This window comes from Mandrillus leucophaeus, unplaced genomic scaffold (assembly GCF_000951045.1).
Source record: "Mandrillus leucophaeus isolate KB7577 unplaced genomic scaffold, Mleu.le_1.0 Scaffold658, whole genome shotgun sequence".
NCBI classification, from domain to species: Eukaryota; Metazoa; Chordata; class Mammalia; order Primates; family Cercopithecidae; genus Mandrillus; species Mandrillus leucophaeus.
The window spans coordinates 785,413-803,476 of record NW_012107119.1 but is presented as its reverse complement, the minus strand read 5'-3'; positions in this window follow the sequence as shown (position 1 = coordinate 803,476).

The following is an 18,064-nucleotide window of genomic DNA, read 5'->3' as shown; positions in this document are numbered from 1 at the left end:
AGTTGTTCAAGGATATAAAGGTAAACCTCTGGAATTTGGTAGTTTCCTATCAATGGGACTATTTACACAGAGGCCAGAAAGTTCCCTGGTACTTCTCACGCCAATCAGATTCATACTATTAGAGATGACTGTGATTGGATGATATCAACTGTGGTGTTGATGATGCACTTTTCTTGGGCTTCCTTACTGTCTCAAGGCCATGTTACATTTTGGCTCTAGAAGAATCTTCTCATCTCCTCGAAGGGAGGTAGAAGCAGAGAGGGAAAAAATCAAATTAATGGCAATCTCTAAAAGCTTCAGACTAAAAATATGATAGAAAGTCCAGTTAGGTAGAACCAATATATTTCCTCTTATCTACCCTTTATTTCCACTTTCAATTGGTTTTTCAAAAGAATGTAATTTTGAACTGTAATGGGTGAGGAGAATTAAAGGAGAGAAGCAAAGGCTTTCTTGAACTTACATCATGTTTAATTGTATCAAATGCTGTTCATTGTGTGGTTAGGCTCGTGGTGCTTCTTGGATGAAGGAACAAGGAGAAAAATTACTGGCATCTGAAACAAAACCAGAAATCTCTGTTTATTTGGGACCTCAAATTAGACTTGAGTCATAGGATTGTCAAGTTGCTCATGCTGGAGTCAGCTGGGCTGGTTGGTTTCTTATAATGCAATAGACAATTCTTATTTAATCCTACTGTCTCACAAAAAAATTGAGAAAAGACATGTTCAGAAAGCAAGACTTGATGAGTTAAAACACCATTTTAGTTTCAAGTCCTAAAATTATACTAGGAGTTTTTCTTTATGTTTTAAGACTCTGTTGAATTTTGAGAACATTCTACAGTATAAACGCTCAGATGTATCCTCAAGACACACTTCTGGATGCCAGGACTATCCTTTAAACATATGTGCTCTAAGAATTCTCTCTCTTAAGCTAATTAATGAGTTTTCATAGTGTCTGCTTCTGAGTGTCTGTCAAGAGGAGAAGCTTGCAATATGCTTTGCAAGCAAGGTTCAAAGAACCGCATAAAGTGGCAAGAATATTTTGCTCTTGATTATTCAACTTTATGATCTTTTGCATTCCTTGGAGGCAATTATTTGAATTATCTCTCTAGAGGCGAAACTGATGATTCTGCATTTCCATATCATCTCTCTTCTTGCTGGCTCCCAGAACAATGCTGTTTGGTCTGCATGTGGCCATATGAGAAGGCCATGGAGATGGAAGAGTCAGGATGGCTGTCTTTGATTTCTCTTAGGTAATTCTATAGGGCTACATGGAAGCCTGACTGTTCCTGCTTTGTAAAAATGCACAAGTCTGAAACAACACAAACCACTGGCTATTCTCATTCAAATACAATTCTTTAATTGTTTTCTGGTAATAAAGCAAAGTAGCATACTATTTTCAAATTAGAGCACTCTGTTGGCATACTTGTAAAATCACACAATATAAATAATCAAGAATTCTGTTCTATCTGTGGCTTATGGTTTCTTTACATCTTCGCTTTTAATGCAATGACAGTGGATTACTGACACTAACACTTAGAGGACACTGTCCAGCTGAGCTCGGTCAGTGCTTCCAGAAACGGATCCTCCATTAGCAGAGAATATAACACAGTGTTTAGGAGCCCAGACTTGATTCAGATGGACTGATTTAAATTATGCTCTAACTAGGTCCTGATCTTGGGCAAATGTCTTAACCTTGCCCTTGTTTCTTCATCTGTAAAATGAGGATAATAGTAGCATCTACATTCTAGGAGTATTTTAAGGATTAAATGTATGTTTCATATAAATTATTTTGAATAGAACCCAAATACTAAGTGCTCAATACATTTTAGCCTGTGATATTTATTTTATTTGTCCCTACCCTTTACAAAAAGGCATTGGATTATTGAATTGAAAGTGACATGAAGAGCTAAGTAAAAGGTATGACTTCTCTCCAACTTAGCCAGGTCAGTTTTCTCCATGAAGATCCTGTAGAGGATCCTCCATGAAGAATTGTTACCTGTTGTGTTTCGCATGCAGGATCTGAATACATAGATTATTCTGAATCATTATATATAAAGTTGCATATGTATAAATTTTTTGGCCTCTTTCCTAGAAAAATCGGGTACTCTCCTGGGGTGATCTTGTGATTTCCAGATGGATTCAGAGAACTCAATGCAGCTGCTATCTCCTATTGACCAGCCAGCACTGGCTCCACTGTGCTAAACAGGAAGGAGCCCTGGGAGGGAAGTGGAGAGTTGAATGTCACATGAGTTAGCAAAGGCTTTCTTGAACTTACATCATGTTTAATTGTATCAAATGCTGTTCATTGTGTGGTTAGGCTCGTGGTGCTTCTTGGATGAAGGAACAAGGAGAAAAATTACTGGCATCTGAAACAAAACCAGAAATCTCTGTTTATTTGGGACCTCAAATTAGACTTGAGTCATAGGATTGTCAAGTTGCTCATGCTGGAGTCAGCTGGGCTGGTTGGTTTCTTATAATGCAATAGACAATTCTTATTTAATCCTACTGTCTCACAAAAAAATTGAGAAAAGACATGTTCAGAAAGCAAGACTTGATGAGTTAAAACACCATTTTAGTTTCAAGTCTTAAAATTATACTAGGAGTTTTTCTTTATGTTTTAAGGCTCTGTTGAATTTTGAGAACATTCTACAGTATAAACGCTCAGATGTATCCTCAAGACACACTTCTGGATGCCAGGACTATCCTTTAAACATATGTGCTCTAAGAATTCTCTCTATAAATTCGTCACTTTAGGAAATAATCAGGAAAATATGAAAAAAAAAAGGCCAATCACTGAGATTTTTCATTCTTGTTAGAGGGGACTGTTAAGCTTCAGGAAGCCTGTGATACACAAAATATAGGTCTTAACTCATGATATATGGAGTGCTATATCCATTAAAATGGGGAATAATGCAAAGACATCCAGGTACATGGGCTTGCTTTCAGAATATTTTCATTTTTTATTTCATTTCTGCCACTTAATACCTGTGAGACCCTGGATTAGTCACTTGAGTCCTCTAAATACCAATTTTACTCTGAGACATGTAAAGATAGCATTATCTCACACGCTACAGGTGCTATGTGAGTACATAATATGAAAAGGATACTATAAGTTGGAATGAAGAAGATATAACTCCTGGGTCTGTGATCTCACAGTTTAATATCATCAAAATTTAAATAAGAGAAGATAAGTGAAACTTCTTCGATACTTTTTTTGGCTCTCAGTATTAAGTGGTTTCAATTTTACAAGTTGTTTTCACATCTGCAGTTTTCTTTAGCAGGATGGCATTCAATGAAAGGTTGATTATGCACTGGGTAGGCAGGGTTTTATAAAAACCTTTCTTATAATTTTCAGTTTCAGTTGAATTAAATTTAGTTTTGTTTTGAAATGAGAGTTGTTCAAGGATATAAAGGTAAACCTCTGGAATTTGGTAGTTTCCTATCAATGGGACTATTTACACAGAGGCCAGAAAGTTCCCTGGTACTTCTCACGCCAATCAGATTCATACTATTAGAGATGACTGTGATTGGATGATATCAACTGTGGTGTTGATGATGCACTTTTCTTGGGCTTCCTTACTGTCTCAAGGCCATGTTACATTTTGGCTCTAGAAGAATCTTCTCATCTCCTCGAAGGGAGGTAGAAGCAGAGAGGGAAAAAATCAAATTAATGGCAATCTCTAAAAGCTTCAGACTAAAAATATGATAGAAAGTCCAGTTAGGTAGAACCAATATATTTCCTCTTATCTACCCTTTATTTCCACTTTCAATTGGTTTTTCAAAAGAATGTAATTTTGAACTGTAATGGGTGAGGAGAATTAAAGGAGAGAAGCAAGAGACAGACACTATCGAGACTCTCAGAGGAAAATGCCTGTATCCAGCCACCCTTGAGCTTAGTCTCCTCAGGTTAACACGTCACGAAGACAAGTGGCAGCATTTCCCACTCCATCCCAACATAGTGTAGTACCTGCAGAGTATAGGATTCCAGGGAAGATGAAGGGCAGTCAAATCTTCATGTGCCTCAAAGGAGGACACTGGAATTAGCTGTGAGTAGAAAGTGTGTGGTGTGTGGGTGCGTAAGACAAAAAAGTAATGGACTGAGGGCCAGAGACCAGTAAAACTAGGGACATCATCTTAACAGATACAAGTATGCAGAGGTGGCTTCTCTGAAGAAATGATGTTCATCACAGTGGATGCCAAAGGAAACCAAAATATTTCACCCCAAAGTACACTTCCTCGATACATTTTGAGATGGCTGTTCAGAGGGCCCAAACAGAAGTAGCCCTGCAAATCTGTCTTTTGTGGGGCAGATTTGCATCTATAGAGAAATAAAGTGAAGTAAACAAAAGATGCAAACAAGCTTTCTCTGAAGACCCCCTTGTCCAGGTCTAGGAAAGATTAACTGAGAGTCTGAACCTTGAAAGATCTGAGAGAAATATTCACCATCTATTCTCTCTGAGGGCTGCTACCTGCAAGCTTTCATCTACACCACAAAACCACCTTTGCTAGCCAGGTTTCTCCTCTTCTTCCTCTCCCATAACTTGTCTGGCCATGCTCTAAGCTCCCCTATTCTTTCTGTAACCTCAAGATGGTATAGAAGTGTCAACCATCTTGCCTTTCTTTGAGTTCTTATATTTTGTATGACTCCTGCACCTGTCAATAAATTTGAGTATCTTTTCTCATGTTAATCTGCCTTTTGCAGTGGATTTCTTTTAGCAAAGCTTCAGAGGATAAAGGGAAATTTTCCCTTGGCCCCTACATTGCCAGCATGGATCGGATACCTCTCTGGATGCTGTAGCCTTGTACTTCCTATAATGAAATGTCCATTTTGGAGACAAGAAAGGAAAGATCCTGTTTCAACAGATTGTAAATCTAAAAATGACTAAGAATTGTTTGAGTCATGTTTTTATTGTCAGTCAGAATAGGAATTTGAAATTCAGATGAATATGAGCTATATAAAAATGTAGTTATACTTTATTTTGTACTGTTTGTAGTCTGACACATTGATACTGACTTTACAGTTCACTTTTTCAACCTGACAGTCTAGAATTACAGTCTGAACAATCAGAAGCTTCCTGGTATTAATCGTACTTCTCCAAATGCCTTTATTATTTGGCTCTTGTTTTAATGTTTTGCTTGTGTCTTTCATTATGTAATCTCTTTAAATTCTTTTTGAAAGTACTATAAATGAAAACAAATTTGGGCATTGAACCCAGAATTCTTGATTGTGTTGAACTTTGATACTGTTTTTCAGAAGAAAATAGACCTTTTGTTTGTTTGTTTTAGGGACAGATTCTTGATCTGTCACCTAGGCTGGAGTGCAGTGGCACAATCATAGCTCGGTGCAGCCTCAAACTCCTGGGCTCAAACGATCCTCCTGTCTCAGCCTCCTGAGTAGCTGGGACTACAGGCAAGTCACCACTATGCTCTGCTAATTTTTTTACTTTTTGTAGAGATGGGGGTCTTGCTATGGAGCCCAGAGCGGTCCTGAATTCCTGGTCTAATGTTATCCTCCTGCGTCAGCTTCCCAAAGTGTTGGAATTCAGGCATGAGTGATCGTGGCAGGCCAGAAATAGCCCTTTAAAAAAAATTTTTTTTTTTTTTTTTGACAGAGCCTCACTCTGTAGCCCAGGCTGGAGTGCAGTAGTGCAATCACAGCTCACTACAACCTCCAACTCCTGGGCTCAAGCGATGTTCTTGCCTCAGTTTTCCCAGTAACTGGGACTACAGGCACACGGCCCCATGTCTGGCTAATTTTCTATAGAGATAGGGTCTTGCAATGTTGTTCAGGCTGAAACAGCCCCTTAAAAATTGATAAACTAGTAAATTAATTAGCACATTAAAATTAGTGAGAAACAAGAGCCTACAAGATGGAAAGTTAATACCTAATACCAACAAATAGTTGGCTGGTGTTCATTTTTCTGACATTTGATGTTAAGTGTATCTCTGACCTAAACAGACTATGTGTACACATGACATCACTTGTTTTTGGCCAGCAAACCTGGACTTTATTCCTTTTACAGAATCACTATTAAAATAAACGAAAAGATCAAAGGAATTTTACCACTGAAATGTTATCGGAGGACTCATAACTGTTCATGGTTAAAAACTCACAGCATCATTAACAGCAGCAGTAGCAGCAGGAATGAGTATATCCTTGATGGTCTGCCAGGTCCAAAGGCTATCTGGAAATATATTCTGAATATGAAATAGGCTAATTAAGCCCATTGTTCCCTGACTGTCACTCTAAGGGACAGCGGGGAGGTACCAGCTGTATGCCTTACTAGGTTGGCTACCAAACTTGAATCCTTTCCACCCATGAATGTGCACCTAAAATGTGGGTTGCCTGCCAAGGTCAGGACCACAAGATAAATTTCTGTTCATATACATAACATATAAATGGAGAATTAAAAGCTCATTAAGATGTTGTGAGGAGGATAAAGAGAGAAGAGCAGAGCAAAAGGAAAAGCAATGGCTTGCACATGTGTCTGTTGCTAATGACCTTTATTTAATCAAAGCTACTTGATTCAGAGGATATCCACGTTGCTCAAGAGTAATGCTTCTTGTATAAAAGCCTGTACGAAATCGTTTTCCACCAAAGTGAGTGCTCTGCTCTGCCCTCGTTGGGTTCTTCCACCCTGTGTGACTGGAATCTCCCTTCTGGTAGCCTCAGGAAGGCAGTGGCTCTGCTTGCTTGTTTCATGTGCTGCAACTTCTCAAGTCCTGCTGTCACCTGTTTCTTTTCATGACACTGGAAGAGGAAATACGGGAATCCTTTCCTTACCATGCTATCGTACTTCAAAACAACTACTTCTTTTGACAGAATTAAAGTGCGGTATATTTAGGGAATGAGCTAACATTGCTCTCTTTTTCTCTGCAAGTCTTTCAAAAGATGAATGGGTACTGCTTGGCCCCCTCAGGCACTACACTGATCTTTTCATAACTCTTTTCCTTGCTCTTCCCAACTCCAGACCTAAAATGTGCACTGTGAATACCTACAACAGGTTCTTGAGAGGCAAAAACACCAATGGTAACAATAGGAGAAACAAGACAAACATTTAGGTTCCTTAACTCCTTGTCCAGCATTCTTTTCCCACTTTATTAGAGTTTGGACCCTCCACTTACCCAACACTATCAACTCCACCTCTAAACCCAAACCCCAAGCCCCAACTGAGCTGCAGATGTAAATACAATTTCTGGGGGAGCTTGCTTAACAGTTGTTAAATTCTAATGAAAAAAATCAGAGTTTGCCCCATTTAGAGGATTTTGCAAAATGATCTGAGTCCGTGGAATATGCACAGCAGCAGCAAAGAAAAATGTCAGCATTAATACGATATGGCTTTTTGTTGCAAGCAGGACTGTTCATTAAAAGCTTAAACAGGTGGCAGGTTTGGCAGCCCAGTGTGTGTATTCTATGGACAGATTTATTATGCCTTTCATTTTAAAATATTTGTGCAGAAACAGACTCAGTGAGATAAATTATCTTGTTCACAAGAGCATTCTGTTCAAGGCTGCTATGATAAATGCCATATCAATCAAATTATGCAATGAAAATTTACCATCAATTTTATCATCATTATCAATTATTTATAACTTAGGAAATGCTTTTCATTTCTTCTCCATTTTAATTTTGGTATCTTCCGGGGAAATTTTACCTCACAGTGGGAGACCCTATAAAATAGGGTATCTGTATACAGGATGTCACTTCAGTTGCTGAGGTCCAGGGCAGGAATCAGATATGCATTTCAAAGCAAACATAATTACATACGAACAGCATTGGCTGGAATCATCCTGCTTGATGACTTTGAGTGGATAGGATCATGTAAACATCAGAGGAATGTTCAAACAATAAGGCAGCTTTGCTTTGTCAAATGAGATGAGCCACAAGCCAACTGAAGCTCAACATAATGTCAAGCAAAGCAAAGTGCACACACTTCAGTCACCGTGGTGACCTTACATGGTTGGAATGACTCCATAGACTCAATATAATCACTTTTCCAGGAGCTGGGACTTTCTACTGGCAGTGTCCACCATCTTGGGAAGGCAGGTCTCACCAACTTTAAATGTTACAGGAAATCTTTTGCTAGAAGGTTATCCATAAATTGTTACCCTAAAATCCAGTGTCTCACAGAACTTTCCAGGTTCTTTTGGCCACTGGAGTATCCAGGGCTTTATGCACATTAACCATTCTGCCATCTACTAGATTTCTTTTTATTCTGTCCTGCTAATGCCACTTCCCACAGCTGCAGAATACATACTGAATCTCCTTGGAAGCATACTTTCCCATAGAAAACATTCAGAGAGCTCTAAAAAGGGCAGATGATACATTGTGCATTTCTTATTTGGACTCTTGCCTGACTTCCATGAGGGAAACCCTGATTATGTTCAGTATTGTCTTAGCTAAATATCTCAGGGACACATGTCTCTTGGTTTTTTTCAACTGGCTTCTTATTTACATAATTGGCCTCCCCTTTTTGCTACATTCAGCCTTTAGGTTTTCACTCCTGCCAAAGGACAATGTTTACCAATCTTTACTTGCTTGTGTTTTCCTCACCAGAGGTGTCCTCTCCTCCTATATTGTAAACCAGATCAGTTATCTTTCTTCGAAATACTGCTCAAGAATAAGCTCCATGACAAGTTTTCAGTGGAACCCTCTGATTACAAATTGTTACAGCTGTTCCATGCTTGTGACACGATCTGTGCAACTCTAATTGGCTAGACGTACATTTGTTTGTGGCTATTTTGGGCTTTGTTTTTGTCCCCATAATCCATAAGGAACCCTCAGACAAATAGTAACAAAAAGCTTACCTCAGGCAAATCCATCAGGTCAATTCAAGATGTTATAGGAGTCGTGAAATGTGAATAATTAGTTCAAGGTTTACAAGGTTAATCCTGGTATATGCTGCATAACAACATTACACAGACTGGCACATCCTTACATGACAATGAAAGGTGCCATTAACTCACTGATTTTCACAATTAATCTTATATCCAAAGGACATAGGACTTGGAGTCAAAATGACGGAGTTCTAATCCTTGCTATCTCTCTGCTTACTAACTATGTGATGGTAAGCATGCTGTGGCAACTGCAAAGGCAAATTTATACATGCATTTATGAAAGTATAAAGGGTGATTTATTGATTTAAAGATTGATGTTTCCACCATATATCAAAAAGATTTTGTATTATTTTGGGGTAGATAATAAAATAAAACAATTCATATAATCTCCCTAAAAGATGAGTGCATCTTTGACAGGGAAGATAAACAGTCTGAGTTTGAGAGTAAGAGGACTGTTCAGCAACACTGCTTGAATTTGCCTACTTTTTTCCTTTTTAACTAGGCTGGCAGGAGAGAAATAAACACCATTATTTCTGCTGTGGCAGTGGTTCTTAAAGTGTGATCACTGATCCTGCAGCATCAACAGCATCCAGGAAAACTGTTGGAAAGGAAAATTGTTGGGTCCACCCCAGATCTACTGAATCAGCCCTCCAGGTGGTTCTGATGAATGCTAAAGATTGGGAACCACTGCCTGAACTGGTACCCTGGGGTTTAGTCCCAGATGCCACTATCTTGTTGGGTAAGTTGAGAGCCCAGGCTAGCGTAAGACATCATGAGAATCTGTGCATTATTAATGGCACATTATTCCAGATTTTCTACCAGTGCAGGTTTCTTGTAATGTTATTATTTCCATTAAATACAAGCTATGCAAGAAAATGGGATTTTATAAACCTTTGTAGGGAAATTCACAGGTTTCAGAAAAAGTGCTTTGCCAGACAAAGGAACCAGATTTTGGGGTTCTAAAAATATGGCAGTTATAAGAAAAAAGACTCTAACTTTAAGTGATTAAGTACACTAGCCAGAATTTAGCCATCAACTTTCAGAATAACTCAAGGGAAAGTCATCCTCTTAATGCTTAGATCTCCCCAGTATTTCACCAGTGGGGAGATCTAAGCATTGAGAGGATGACTTTCCCTTGAGTGATTCTGTATTAAAATGATCTCCAAGCTCTTTTCTAGCTCTCCAGGTCTAAATTTGAGACTCTTTTCTTCTCGCTTTCTCTTTCACTCACATCTTGAAAACTGCATGCACAGAATAGAACAGAAGGCATAAAGGAAAGGACAGAGAGAAACACTGACTGAGAATCAGAGAAAGAAAAGAGAGTTCACAGAGATTTCATATTTTCCAAACCATGAAGTGGTTGAAAGATATCATAAAATTCAGTCAAGTGAGTATGGAAGAGTATCAAAATTTAAGTATTATACAATAAACTGTGTGCACCTTTTAAAAGCAACCTGCATGTAGGTGAGTGGGGACACCTTGAAAGCTTTCTGTACAATTATAAAGGAAGATAAAGAGCTGTCCCAAGTAAGGACAGCCCAAGTGCAGAGCTGCAATAGAGAATCTTTGAATCCGAGCCACTAAAGGGAAGTGCAGTTGAACAAAAGGAAGGGCAAGAGGGTAGCACAGCTGCTATAGACTGAACATTTTCTTTGTGCAAGCTCATGCTTACCTTATTAAGGAAAAGCCTTCTCTCCAGCTCGATCTATCAAAGCCATCTATCACATTCTTCCAAGTTCAGAAAAGAGAACTAAGTTGAATAACTACAAGAAATCCAGCACCCGCAGAGAAAGAGTTGCATATATTCAATGTATTGTTAAAGATAGTGTGCTATTACACCACTATGGTTGCAGAACATCAAATTAACAGACATAAAGAAAATAAGCACTCAGCAGGGGAGATATTTAATTATAAGAAGAAGGGCAGCTAGCCTTTGAGAATGCAAGAATTCAACATTTCCCATTTCTCCTTTCCAAGTTTTTTCAAATAAAGTTTTTTCCCCAGTCCTCATCCTGATTGATACTTAGCATCAAATGTTTCCCCACCATGGAGAAATCCACACAACCAGCTTCTTCCTGTACCACCAGAGCCCAGCTGGAACCAGGAATACCTCTCTTTTTCGTTTGTGCTAAAACAGATGAGTAGCCAAGCTTTGCCTGCTGATAAAGAGTAATAACCACGCCGGTAATGGGAAGATTCTGCCTTAACTCAACTGCCAAGATCAGCCTGTGCAACTCCAACCAACGGTGGGATGGGAGGGATGGTAAGAGCAGGATACTGAAATATAATCATTCTTATTGGTGTCTTCATTGTGACATCTGTGTGTATGCTATGCCTTAACTGAAACAAAGTTAGGAAGTCTGAGAGTTGAGAAACCACTTGCTCACTCTGAAAGGAAATCTCGACTAAAAGGAAGCAGAAATTAAAAGTAATTCATAAACAAGAGTGGTTTATAGGCAGAAATTGAAAGGGCCTCATCTGGCCACAACATGGCTTAATTAAACATCGCCTCTCCCTAGTTCATTCCAACTCAACTCAGATTTTCTCTTCATGTTCTTTTTTCTTTATGTACAAGGCTAAGTATTTTTAAGATAAATTTAATCCATATGGTTTCTGATTCATTTACACACATAAAACTCAACAGAATGCTTCCTGGTAAGGAAAAAGTTCTCTGAGCCTGTTTCCTCCTTAGGAACAGAAAACTGTGTTGTGTTCACATTAAACTCATTCTTTTTTTCTTGAGTTAACATTTCACTCAAAACCTTGGGGCCCAAAACGATGGAATGTATTGAAGGTTGTGAACTCAGCTCCGCAAACGGAAAGAAAAGCACCTACTTACTTCAGACCCTGAGTCTTTGAGGTGTCTCAGTGCCTGTTCTTAGGAATAGTTCTGCATGTGTCCAATAGTATATTTGTAGCACATTCTTCTTTTTAGTAGAAGCATTATTAGGAGGTATCCATTTTTATAGGCAATTCTACCCTTCAACTATAATTTCCTAGCTTCAGAAGTCAGTGTAAGGAAAGTTCTACAGAAAGCTCTGCTCTCAATCACATAAATATACTGGGCACATAAAAAGTATTTTTGGAGATTCCAGAAGAAAAAGAAGCATATTCTTAACAGAAATGGAAGGCCTGTGCTCATAGCTCCAACACAAAAGTCTACAGCTAAAACATCTCTTTATATATACCTCCTGTCTTCCTCATCCACAAGCTTTGTTGAATCACTTCTGTTCATCCACACATCTTTTACTTTACTTGCATTTTCATTTGACAAATATTTATTTCACTACATACTTTGAGCCAAGTCACTGGAATATAAAAATCTAAATATCCATTTGATTTCTTAGGAGGAAAGATGCCAACAAATAAATGATAATTATTATAATGGACCTATGGTTAAAATATAGAAGAAACACAGGGAAAAAAATATCATATAATGCTTGCTAAGAAGTGCAGAAAGGCTTAGAGAAAGCAAAGCTAGAAAGATAGTTAGGCTTTCTGCAGGTGGATGAATCGAGGGAAGGAAAGTGCAAAGGCACCGAAGCATTAAAAAAAATCATGTTTTGCAAACTAAACAGAGTTCAGTATTGATGAAGCAAAAATACAAGGTGTCATCTAAGAAAATTCAAGAAAGGGGCCCAATAACATAGGGTTCTATATGTCATACAAAGTAATTTAGATTTTAGCTTGTAGGTCAGTTGTGTTCAATTGAGTGTGACCATTAGAATGACCTACGAATCCTTTTTTCAAACACACACTCAGACCCCGATCCAAGACACTCCAATGTGGTAGGTCTTGGGTAGAGACTTTTATATACATTTTCTTAAACATTCATGGTACATGTCCCTGTTTAAGAACTACCTGAGGCTCATAGGGACCACTGAAGTATTCTAAACATGGGAAACCCATGAGCAGCTTGACTATTAGTTGATCCTTTTGTGGATAATGTGAAGAAAATTTTGCAAATGATTTAAGCACAGGGAATGGCTTAAAGGCAATGCAAACTTTCCAACAAGAACGAATGTAGTCCTAAGTTAAAGGATGGCAAGAGGCAAGGCAAGAGAGTTTGAGATAAATAATAGTAATTCAGTCACAAATAATTAATGAACTAAAACTATACCCTCTCCCTCCTTTCTGGTGTGGTGACACCATTCTCCAAGAAAAGGGACACAAAGAGAAGATAGAGGACAGAAAAAAGTGAGCTCAAGTTCTCAACTGTTCAGTTGATTGGATTCAGAATATAAATTATGTAGGAGATTGAGAACGTATTAATTGAAATGCCCTAGACCTTTCTTCTCTGTTTTCAGTATTGGTGATTCAAGAGTGGCTTTATTTGAATTGGCTAACATAGCACTTATTAAGATTTCACAGCTCCAAACACTATGGGCAAGCTGTAATTCTAACTTATGTCAAATAAATGGCAAACAGTATCACTCTATCCTACCCTGAAGGTTGAGAGGATATGAAGTAGGCAACCTAAGAGAATTTTTCTCACATCCTAATCTCCTTTTCTGTCTTTGTTGGCACCATCAGGCACCGTGGTCCATGTTCAGCTTATTTATGCAGCCAAACAAGCTTGGCAGTTTATTGGACAGGAAAATGGCTGAGTTAAATATTATTGAAGTAGGAAAAAATATTCCTGGGGTAAAATAAGGTTTGCAGCCACCCCATCCCAACTGAACAAAAATTCCTTTCTATAGTTCACACCCCTTCTCTCCTCCTCCCACTTTTCTAGTCTCCTTCTGAGGATCAGTGCTCTGGGGACCTGCACTAAAACCCCAATAGAGGTGTTGACACATGTTCCTACCCAAGTGGATAATTTAGTCACCAATATGCTGGGTTTATTTTTTCTGAACTGCTGCAAATACCTATATCTTTTATTGTACTTTTCTTTTTAGAAGATTCACTAAATTATTCACTAAATTATTTTCCTATCATTATCATATATAGAAGAGTTCATTACACTATAAGATTAGATTGAAACTTCTGATGCTTCACATAGAAGTTTGTGATATAGCTATATATATAAATATATATATCATATTTATATGATTATATATATTTTAAGCTTAGTAGTCACACAGAATTTGTGTTCAGATGGAATTCTGGGATCCTTTCCTTTTACATTGTCTAGGTCTTTGTTCCCAGCATGAAGTGAAGGAAAACCTTTCAAGAAGAAAGAGGGAGCATACAGTTGGAGGAAAACCCTCACAACTTGGGATCATGCAAACTTTGAGTAAAGGCTAACAGTGCTTATCAATCCTAACCATCAGAAGACTTCCTATATGGAAATCATTAATCATCATCGTCGCAATCATTGTTAGCACTATTCTCATCCTCATCCAAATAGCTAACATTTATTTGTCTTATAGCTTACAAACAACTCTTGCATACGTTGGATTCTCCTAACATTCCTGTGAGATAGGTATTATTAATTTCCTAATTTTGCAGATGAGTAAATTAAGTGAAGTTCAAGTTCATGTAGTGAGATCCTTGACTCTGAAGCAGCGTTGTCCAATAGAAGCTTCTGCAATGATAGAAATATTCTGTATCTATGCTCATCAATACAGCAGCCAGGTCACATGTGGCAGTTGAGCAATGGAAATGTGGTGATATAACTGGATTCTAAATTGTATTACTTTTTACCAACTTTACTCACTCGAATTTAAGTTGAAATAGCCACATGTAACTAGGGCTACCATATTAGATAGTAGCTCGAGAACCTGTATTCTTTTCTTTGCCATGTTTTCTGTCTTTGGTGAGGGATTCTGGAGACTGAAAGAAAGGGAATGATCATAAACTCTAGCATCTTATTTTGATGGATACAAACGTTCCCCTCTGCCGCCACCTGAAAGGGATTCCAAGGGGTTACATGAACCTTGCACAATCTGCCTGTAAAGGCTGTTAGACTATGAGATACTCTGATTTTTCTGGCTGTTTAACTACATTGTCCCAAAAAATACCCTCCAAGACAGGCTAAACCAAACTCACCCAGTTTCTTTCTAGCCATATGGTCTTATGACAAACATGACTAATTCCCGCTCTGTTTGGTTTGAATCTTGTTAATCTGCCAGTTGGTTAGCACCCATTACAAAGCAGCTTTTATCTGGAGATTCTCATTAGCATGTGAAATTAGTCTAAGTCTAAACTTCATTTTGCCAAATCCTCCCTCAGTCTGTTCTTGAAATAGAGTCTGTTCACAATAGAGGTTTTGTTCCTTGACTGTCAATAAGGTCAGATAATTAGCTTAAAATTTTTTAAAATCAGATATTTAGCATTTTTTCTTTTCTTTTTTTTTTTTTTTTTTTGCTACAGTCTAAGCTTTGGCAAAGCTAGTTTTTTTAAGTTTCACTTCTGCAATAGAGAAAAATGTCTGTTGCCCAGTAAACAAATGATTTCTTATTGTATCAATTTGGTTTCATCAAAATAATTTTAAAATATTCTTTTGCTAAATTTCACTTGACCCGCTGCTGCTTCTAATTATTCTCTCACCTCTAACATTTTTCAACATTGCCAAAAAACCTTCTTGACATTGCTTTTCTACATTTTCCCACCAGTAATGGAAGGTAACACAAAGAATCAGAAATGGCTGCATTAAAATTTTTTTAAAAATAAAATTATACTCAGGAGGACAAGTATGCATATGTGGTTCCCTTAATTATTTATGGCTTATTTGTTTTAAAGTAACTTTTTATTAGTTTTTCAAAAACAAAACATGTTATTCAGAAAACAGAGAAAAATCAGAAGCAATTACCCCAAGACTTTCTAGAATAAGTAAAATTTTAAAAAGAGTCTTTTGAAAAACTGACATTAGGTGACCAACTCCTTATTTGATCAAGTAAGGACAATGAAAAGACAGAGAACGAAAAGGAACAGCTTCTCTCATCATCACTTCTACGGAGAAAGGATATTAGTATACTAAAAAAAAATTTTAGCATAAAGAATAACCAGTTAGACTAAACATATTTAGTTTTATAAAAAGCATGATCATTGCAGTGTCCTCTTTTTCTCAGTTTTGACCCAGACCTGGGGAAAATGTCATGCTGGAAAGCATTTGTGGACAATAGGTATAGAGAAAACATAAAAGTCCCCCTGAGTCCCACTTTGCATGGCTGTTCTATTATTTCATTACACTTTACTGGAATAATGATAACTGTGTCTGTGAAAGAAGGGACTTGCATTTTCCTTGGCATTTCCTGCTATTCTGTGTCTTGTCTACCTCTCTTTGTAGAGTGTTTGCAAAGCCTGCCTGAAGGTAAAATAACTGCAAGTGAAACATGAAGGTCTTTTTCCATCTTGTTGCCTCTCCTTTTAAAATATTTAATAGTGCAACCAAAACAAGATGGGAGATAAACTGAGCAGGAAATGTGTGTCACTCAAAGCCCATCATTTTCTCTGTCCTGGCCATGAATAGTTATTAAGTGGTAGGAGACATTATGGTACACTAGTTAAGAGCTTGGGCTTTGGAACCTGCTGATCTTAGCACAGCTACTCACCAGCTTGGAAAGAATCTGAGTCTCAGCTTTACCATCTGTAAAATGGGGATACCTAAGTCTTCCCACCTATTGACATTCTTGTGAAGAGTAAATGTCAGTTGGTCAGCACAAGATCTGAATCATAGTAAGGGCACATTGAATGGCAGCTATTGTTTGTTTCATCTGTAAGACACTGGGCACTGGGTCGAAGGAAGGTAAAGGAGCTTTTGTGTTTCTCATTGTGTGTGGTGCATTGTCATTGCTCACTAAGTATCAATACTAATCATCATAGAGAGTGGGTGGATGCTCTTTGGAAAGGGCATGAAGGGTCTGTGCAGGGCAAAAGTCAGACGCTTTTGATGTGCTGCTGGGTCATAGCCGGCTTCTTAAAATCTCCAAAGGACTCAAATTCGCCTCCTGCCAAATGTCGATGTTCTCTGAGGGGCAGGATCCAGAAAGGAGTAGCTGAGAGAAAGCTCAAGTGTGGGTGGGACTCCCTGGAGAAAAGCCGCCCGAGGAATGCAGGGACCTGGGTCCCGCATCATCAATCGCCTATTGAGAAGGTGTCCCAGATCTAAGATGCTCTCTGGGAGGGCTTAGCTTTCAGAAAAGACAAGTTCTAGAAAGAGATTTGATTGTTGTTTGAGGGAAGGTAAAGATATTTTAATTTTTTTAAATTTCTACCCCAATTTTGTCTTTGCTGAGGGGCAGAGGTGACAGGGAGAGATGGAGCTGGTCGCAGAAGGACTGCAAATCCCAAACTACAAGTGTTCTGGGATGTAGTGGTTCTCGTGTCTCATGTTCTAAATCAGTATCATTTTATTGTTTTTTTCTTTTTGTCCATTAAATCTGACTTGGTTTCCTGTTGGAAAGTTTTTGGTTAAAAGATCATTTTGCTGCAGATAACACTCTCTTCTCCTTCCTTAGCTAGGAAAGAATAGCTGGCAGCCTGCGGTGCCCCAGATAGTATTGTTTGAATCTGGGAACAAAGATTGATGAAATCATTTGAGCCATAATTTTGACAAATTATTGAACTCCCTTAAGCTTCAGTTTTCCCATCTTTAAAATGGGGATAATAGTAACACCCAGCTTATAAGGGATTTGGGAGGAACAAAGGTGACAGTGCTGGCCAGATGTGGAGTGCAGTGGCTGAGCAGAGACAGCCCGGAGTGGACATTAGTTGATAATAGGACAAGACAAGTAGAACCAGGCTCGATGTCTCATGATTTATGTCGCTGGTTTCTGCTCTTCAGACAGCACCAGGGCATTTCCTTCAGTCACAATTTTCTTCCCTTAGGAACTCTGGGGGGCATATGCTCCCCTCCCAATGCCCGCCTCCCAGTCAGAAACAAAACTGGGCTTTTCAAAGAAACAACTGCTTTCCCTAAGCACAATCTTCAAAAAGTGGTGCCTTCTCAACAAATTTTAGGATATGTTGACTTGAGATTTGTTATATTTACGGTGAGAAGATATTAAAGAAAGCCCTGAGAAATATGTCAATGGAACACAGTCAAGGTAGTCAAAGGATGGAAACTTTCTTTTTCTTTCTTTCTTTTTTTTTCTTTTTTGAAACGAAGTCTCACTCTGTTGCCCAGGCTGGAGTGCAGTGGCACGATCTCAGCTCACTGCAACCTCCGTCTCCCGGGTTCAAGCGATTCTCCTGCCTCAGTCTCTGGAGTAGCTGGGATCACAGGCACCCGCCATCACGCCTGGTCAATTTTTGTATTTTTAGTAGAGATGAGATTTCACCAT